General features: G+C 41.7%; 1 non-coding gene and 1 pseudogene across 1 annotated transcript; one reads left to right on the top strand and one right to left on the bottom strand.

The window, feature by feature from the left end:
* The first annotated feature begins 2,934 nt into the window (after positions 1-2,934).
* On the top strand, positions 2,935-3,096 carry LOC147432884 (U1 spliceosomal RNA). The gene has a single exon (XR_015185614.1). It is a non-coding gene; the product is annotated as a U1 spliceosomal RNA (small nuclear RNA).
* Positions 3,097-3,523: 427 nt separating this feature from the next.
* Positions 3,524-3,638, bottom strand: LOC147432883 (U5 spliceosomal RNA; annotated as a pseudogene).
* Between the last annotated feature and the right edge of the window lie 4,278 nt (positions 3,639-7,916).

The following is a 7,916-nucleotide window of genomic DNA, read 5'->3' as shown; positions in this document are numbered from 1 at the left end:
AGTTTCCCATGTCATGTAGGGATGAGTGCTTCAATGAAGACATGATGAAGGTTCGAATGCATGAATACTACAAGCACAAGCGTTCTGAAGTACAAAAATCAATAAAGCATGGGTGGAACAGACCAGATTGACTGGCCAAAGAAGATTGAAAGAATGCAAAGCGAGCAGCGCGCGAGAATCCTAACAAGTGGAAGCAACAAAAGGAGGTAGCCAAAGCGCGCGTAGAGGCAGGGAACTCGCACTATTTAGGGACCGGCGGGTGGACATCATTTGAGGCTGATTTTGTAAGTGTCTTTGCATTGCTCTTTAGGTTTGATAGTTACATCTATTGTAGTTTTAAATATTAACATAATGGATTCTTTGTATGTTTTGAATAGTGGTCGATGACAGGACATGACCCCATACCGTATGAGCGCGAGTACACAAGCATAAAGGTCTTAAATGCCCTGATGGACATTTTGAGTTCTTGCGGGCATGGTTAGTATTTCACTTTACTCTTTTACATTTGTTGTATTTCAATGATAAGCTAAGAAAATAAATTGTTTTGTAATTATATGTTTATACTTACAAAAAGTATGTCTTATTGTTTTTTTTTTTGCAAAATCCGACAAATACACCGCGTGGACGCGATGAGACGTTTGATTAGACGACGTCAGTCTAGCCGTAGCCATAGCCAGATAGCATTAGTTTCCTTTTGTCATAGATTGTATATTGAGATGACGTGTATACATCTTTTTGTAACTATTAGAAAACCATGTATTATCTCAATAATGACAATTGTGTTGTAACTATTGCATGTGCAAAGCTTAACAATCAGGTTATTATGTCTATGATGTGTATAATTGTCATTGATTTACTTTCATCAATTTACTTTCGTGCACTTACTTTTCTCATTTTTGTATCTTTATTCTGCAAACAATACTATGCATGATGGAGTTAATGGTTATATTATCTTATGGGTGACTATTTTGGATCTATACCTTGCACTTTCTTTCAAAGGTGAATCCAAGCTTATCTTGGATTCATTTAGGTTTACTCTATTATTGAAACATTCAATATGGTTGATGGGTGGTAGGGCATTCAATGCCCTACCACCCTATTTTTTTACTCTCGGGTGTCGCTATAATCGTCGCTATATAAGGCTTTGCAACGTGGATGGGGGCCTTCACGCAATTGGAGGTTCTCATCTCAATTCGGGCTTGCTCAGAGACTATACCCTCCCTGTTTTTCAAGCTACAGGGTGGGGGACGCTTACACCGAGTTGCAGTAGAGGCCCCATAGGTGGCACAAGTACAGTGGGATCTTGGAGAGTGGTTTTGGAGGGGCCCTTTCTCCTCAGTAGACCATCCAGGCGTCCCTTTCTTTCAGTATATTGTTCGACTGGGACAACACATACTGATAGCACAGAGAGAGGCTTGTCCTGTTGCAACACCTCATTGTTGGTAGGAGGAGGGTCTCACAGCTGAGGTCTTGGTAGCCTTTTGGGAGAGGTTGTGGGACTCCAAACAATCGACGTGAGTCACTTTGTTCCATTGGTTGGTTGCACATCGAGCTACATTAGTTGGGAGTTGGCTTGTACATAGTGGTCTCTCGGCAGCATGTGCAGCTTGTGACCATCTTGTGGAGAGTCAGTGTCACTGTATTTGGGATTGTCCTTTGGCACAATAGGTTTGGCTTCGTGTTCTTTGGCTGATGCCAGCTCTTTCCACTACTCGATAGTACACTTGGGGGACTGCTGCTTGGTCCACTCTCACGGGCCTGGAACTTCAGTTTAAGCTATCCTCCACCAGCAGGATGATAGTGATGTAGGAGGGTCGACCTACACTCGAGCTTGCCTATAGAGCTTATGACACAGGAGTGGTACAGTGAGAGAGAGGAGTGTCAGGAGCTCATTTGCGACGTGCACTTTGGTTCATCTGGCGGGCCCGCTGCTTTCGCATCTTTGAGGTTCGCCCAGTACCACCAGTAGAGACTGTTCGGGATCTTTGGCTAGAGCTGATCCATACTCTCAGAGGAGAGTTCGAGAGACTCCAGGGACTTACCCATTGAGATTTCAAAAGCTATGTTTTGAGCTAGATGGTTGCAAGTTGGCTCAATGGGTAAGTCCTGCAAAGTCATTGTGTGTGTGTGCAGCATGAGAGGGGCATTGAGGAGAAGATTGCTTTTGGGGAAACATGTATGCTATCTATGCGTTGATGTGTGTGTTTGTGAAGGCCTGGTTTGTTAATTCTTACTCGTGTAATGCGTCCTAGTCCACCATAATTACTAGGTGGTGCCCCTTTGTAGTGTTCTTTGTTGCTTGGTGAGAGGAGCTTGAGGGTGGTGAATGTCTCTTGTATGTCGCAAATAGGGCCAAACTCTCATCTGGGAGGCTGGAGGGATTTTGTGGTCTTGGCCATCTCGTGTTAGAATGATCTCTTACCCCTCGTGTAGGTCTAGAGGCAGGCTTGAGGGATAGCCATGGCCATCTTCCACCTCTTGCGCAGTGTGTAGGTCTAGTTTTCGATGAGAGTAATGGAAGGTGTAGATGCCTTGTAAAAGTGGTGCTTCCTTTCTTTGGTTGTGATATTACAGGCATAGGTACAATGGCCAAATCGTTGCTCGAAAGGCTTAGGATGGGCAGCCATGGGAACAACCTACCCAATGGGGAAGAGAGTGACACCCAGGAGAAGCGGAGCACGTGAGCCTCGAACCCTCAACCTTGAGAGGTTACAACAATGCGCAGTTGGATATGTAGGTATAAAGTTTCTCCCTACTACCGTGGCACTCAAGTGGGAAAAGAAAAAAAGTTTAGGATGTTAGTCCAAAAACCCTTATGATGCAGGCACTAATGCCTACCATGATGGTGGAGGGAAGAAGAACGGGGGATTTAACCCATAAGAGCTGCCAGCACGCGGTGCAGGTATAAGAGGCGGTGTGGGTGCCAAGGTCAGCATACTTACTTGGGCGGGGTCAATCGGTGATTAGGAAGGCCAATGGCCTAGGGTCGGCCCCTCCATTGCACTAAGGACGGGCCGCACCCTAGCATCTCCCCACTGCGCGAGAGTGCACATCATAATTTGTGGCAGCGGGGGCTCGCGTTCACGTGGTCTCCATTCCAATTTCTTATGTGAATATTTCCATTGACGCTGACGTCGACACCGCCTGTACAGAAGTTCTCTACCTAAAAGGGGAAGAGCTGCACGTGGTTTCAACTTTAGTTGTCTCATGCTCGAGCACATCTCAACAAAAATCCTCTTCTTTTGTACCACAACTCCGCAGTTGTCCACACAATAATACTTCACAAAAAGCATTGGAGGTAAACTCTCACCCCGCTGGACAACTTCCTTCTCCACTAGTGTAGGACCAAGGTCTCGCCGTTTGGATCCAAAGAACTGTTCTAAAGGGTTTGTCTGTTGTGACTTTGTCTTACAGAAGAGCATCGGAAGCTCAATGGGCAGAGAGTAGAGGAGGAAGCCCTTCCCATGCAGGGAAGAGGGCCATATTTTGCAAGCTCAGGCTGGCTCTATGGCATCGTCATCGTCAAGGAGGCAGCCCTTGCCTAAAATTCAAAGTATGGTGCTTAAACTGGGCCGAGGACACGGTATTCTTTAGTAAAAGGAGAAAAAATAGTTTGCTCTGTCCTCAACCCGCACCTTAGCCCTCTACTTCGTAGCCTCCGGGTACTTGCTCCATGGGCCCTGCGCCCCCGCATGTGGGATATCATCACGCCCGTGCTCCTTGCCAGCTGTCTCGAAAATGCCACGGGGGACAATATGCACCCCCGCATACTTTGGCCCATCGAGGACAGGAGCGAATCTTGCTTACCTCGACAGCTTCATCCCATCGAAATTCTCTCTGAGTGCGAGTAAAGTTGCCAACACTTTTCATGCCAGCAGTGCACCCAATATGGTTGAGCTTGTTGCGCGGGCCTCTCTTCGAAAGAATCATCGTACCCACGTCCATAGCTTCTTAGGGACTTCATGGGGAGACAATTGTGAAGCCTCTATATATCGAGCATAGGCTTATGTAGTAAGAGAAGCTTAAAAGATGCATATATAATCACAATATTAAGGTCTTGAGAAGAGGGATAGTGGAGATGGAGTTCTTTGCTTGCCTCAAGTTAGCACATTGGAATTTTGACTCTTTTGAGAATAAATCCACACAGTGGTCAAACATTTTATACCTTGAGGCTGGCATTTGTAGTAAACAAGCACAAAGATTGAATCTAAGATTATGACTCCGTCTTAATTATCACACCCCCTTGCTTTCTTCATAGGAGTTTCACAAACTATCTCTTTTGCTCAATCTTTTCCTTGTCTTGTTTGGTCCTGGTCTTACAATGCATACATGGTTCTATTGCGCGTGTTGCCTTATGAATCAACTCTTCAGCATCACCATCAAGGGACCATTCAATTAATCGGATTAATTGATGTGGAAAGAAGCTACTTGTATAAACTAATCGGATTACATATCCATATATGACTCTCCATATCTTTATACTCTTTTTTCTATCTATCCCTATGTCCATCTATTTCCACATCTCCTTGCCACTCTTTATTCTACTACTCTCTATCTCTATCTATTTCTACCCCTCTCTGTTCCTCATTGCCCCATTCGCCCACTTCTATCTGGACCTCTCTCTATTTGTATCTCTACATTCCTATTATCCTATATCTATTTATATCTATATCTATATCTTCCCTCTCTCTCTATCTATGTTTTCCATCTCATTCCGTCTATATATCTTTCGCTCTCTATCTATTTCTACATCTCTTATCACGTTTATCTATATGGTTCTACTCTCTCTCTCTCTCTCTCTCTCTACTCAATAATGTTTCGATGCTCACATTGCCAGACACAAAACAATATCTCCATGAACTTACTTAAATTTTATGCCTAAATAAGAATGTGGCCACCCCATATTTGACCATTTCAAAATAGCCATTCAAATCATCAATATGTCCCTCATTTGGTCTAGTGTGCAACATGCCATCAACATAGAGCACAATAATTGCAAATGCTTGACATACAAAATGCTCTCAGTTGGATCATGCCCAAAAGTAGAAGGATGTGGTACATAAACTTCCTCATAGAAATCGCCATCCAAAAATGCAATCTTTATGTCCAATTGATGTACATTCCAACACTAGACGTATAGCAATCAACACTACCATTTCCTTACCTCCTAGTTAACACCTTGGAAAGGACGCAAAGTAACCTTGACTTTTTTGAGAATAAATGCACATAGGGCTCATACTTGGCCAAACGTTTTAGACCTTAAGGGTGGCATTTGTAGTAAAAAAGCATAAAGACTGAATCTAGAATTAAGAATCCATCATAAATATCACCCCTAGGCTTTCTTCATAGAAGTTTCACAAACTTTCGTAGGGTTTTCTTTGGCTCATTCTTTTCCTTGTCTTCTGTGGTCTTACAACTCATAGCTTGGTTCTATTGCACTTCGTCTTTCACACAATCAGATACTTGCACATGGAACAAGTATGTCATCCTATTCATTGTGAGGTCAAGTGTTCTCATTACTGCCCTATAATCTTTCTTTTTCAGTCTTTGGAGCTCTCTCCCTCTTGTGTACTTGTATGTATAGTAGATCTCCAGTTATCTCTTACCTCATTTCTTGTGTTTTTCTTATCTCAACATAAGATTTTATTCGGTCCTTTTCTTGCTTTGAGAGGATTTTCATTTACCCATTCCCATTGTCAATAAATGTTTACACTCTTGTATGCATTATGCCTGATCCATCTTCATCTTGAAAGGCACATTGCAAATGGATGGCGCAAGTGTCTATGGGTTACAATTGTGTACATTATCTCATCCTCTAGGAAAGGATGTACACATTATCCTTGTTCTTTAAATAATGCTTATGGGTCTTTTTTAGCATCTATTTACTTCTGGATCAACTCTTCATCTGATCACCATCAATGCACCATTCAATTGGAAAAGAAGCTACTTGGATAAATTAATCGGATTGCATATACCTATATGACTCTCATATATTTACACTTATTTGTTCCTAAAACATACATCACTCTTAAAGACTTTTAAATAACAGGGTTAGTCAACTTCGGGTATAGCCCACGGCGATACCAATATCAGACACACTAGTGACAAAGCCCTCCCTATGTACAACTGGAAACCAACACATCACTTTCTCATTCATAATCATTAAAAAAGGTTTTGGTACAAGATGTAAAATTGGTCCATACAAGGATTAAGCGCTCGGTTATCTATTACAGTGCTGCTCAAGGCAACCATGCACTCACACACCCATGATCCGCATTTGGGTATTGGCTTCCTTTTATCGTTCCTCACAATAGCTGTTTTACTTCTTAAAATCTTGCTTCTCGATTTTAAGTGTCCATGGATGTTGGTTGCCCTTTTTGGATTCTCATCGCTAACATTCTTTTCCCCTTTTTTGAATTAACTCCTTAGACCATGATCGACGTGGGTGGCAAGTCCTAGTACCCGAGCCAGAAGCCCCTTAATTATCTAGTGGCTAATCTCAATCATTGTCAGATTCTAGCATCAGATCCAACTATTCCATTTTGGCCCCCAACTCTCTCCATTTAGCTAGAGTTATGGACCTCTTTTTCCTAGCAATCATGTCCTAATTTTCCTAGTTTGTGGTGCCTTCTTGTGTTTTTCCTTTCTTTAATTCTTCCTCCAACTCAGCTTGCCCTTGAAACCTTGACTTTTTTGAGAATAAATGCACATAGTGGTCAAACGTTTTATACCTTAAGGGTGGCATTTGCAATAAACAAGGACAAATATTGAATATAAGATTAAGACTCCATCATAATTATCACGCCTAGGCTTTCTTCACAGGAGTTTCACAAACTTTCTTAGGGTTTTCTTTGGCTCAATATTTTTCTTGTCTTGTTTGGTCGTGGTCTTACAACCCATACCTTGGTTCTATTGCACCTGTTGCCTTTTGGATTAACTCTTCAACATCACCATCAATGCACTATTCAATTGGAAAAGAAGCTACTTGGATAAATTAGTCGGATTACATATTCCTATATGACTCTCCATATCTTTATACTCCTTTTGTTGTCTATCTATTTCCACATCTCATTTTTACTCTATATCTCAATATTTCTACTACTCTCTTTCTCCTTGCCCTATGTTGGGGTAAAGGCATTGTGCCTTTGCTTGGGGCCGGACGTCCGATGTCCGGCCGCTCACTGTATGTACATACACATTTCTTATTCTTCGTATACACAAAGAATAAAGAGACCTTACCACATTCTTCATATACATCCATGTATGTCTAGAGTAATAATTAATAAAAGTCATGAAGTACAAATGACACCCAAATTATGGAATATGCATTAGCCCACAAACATCATTTTGGACAAGTTGGAATTTTCAGGTAGCCTTATAAGTGCCTCCTCCTAGTCCTTACTCTTGACCGATGTATCTAAGCCATCGACGTTTAGAAAACGAAAAAAAAATGTTCGAGTAAATTCGAGCTATAGCCAAGCACCCTAGTTACTCACAGAACGCTTTCGGTTTACACCATTGGGACATGGACATAACCAATGCATGAGGAATTAGCTTTTCATCTCAAGAAAAATAGCCAAAAGAAAACAAGGAAAAAGGTAGACAAGGGAAAAAAAAAGATAAGAAAAAGAAGAAGTAAGAGAAGATAAGGAATAATGTAAATAAGTAGCTTGTTGAGTAAGTTTTGAAAAGGAAGATAAGTTATGAAGATAAGTAAAAGGAACTTATCGATAAGAAAGATAATCTATCAAGATAAGTGAAGGCACTTATCTAAAATGTGCATAAAAAGAGAGTTTTTCTTCTTATTTTACACTTCTCTCCATTTTTTTCAAGGTGCAAATTGTAGAGTAAGCTTGAGAGAGTCACAGCTAAGCCACTTTCACACACACACACCTCTTATACACACTCTCTCTCGA

Source organism: Adiantum capillus-veneris, chromosome 20 (genome assembly GCF_014529385.1).
Source record: "Adiantum capillus-veneris isolate H3 chromosome 20, ASM1452938v2, whole genome shotgun sequence".
NCBI classification, from domain to species: domain Eukaryota; kingdom Viridiplantae; phylum Streptophyta; class Polypodiopsida; order Polypodiales; family Pteridaceae; genus Adiantum; species Adiantum capillus-veneris.
The sequence above is the reverse complement of the archived record's forward strand: the minus strand, read 5'-3'. Positions and strand labels throughout refer to the sequence as shown.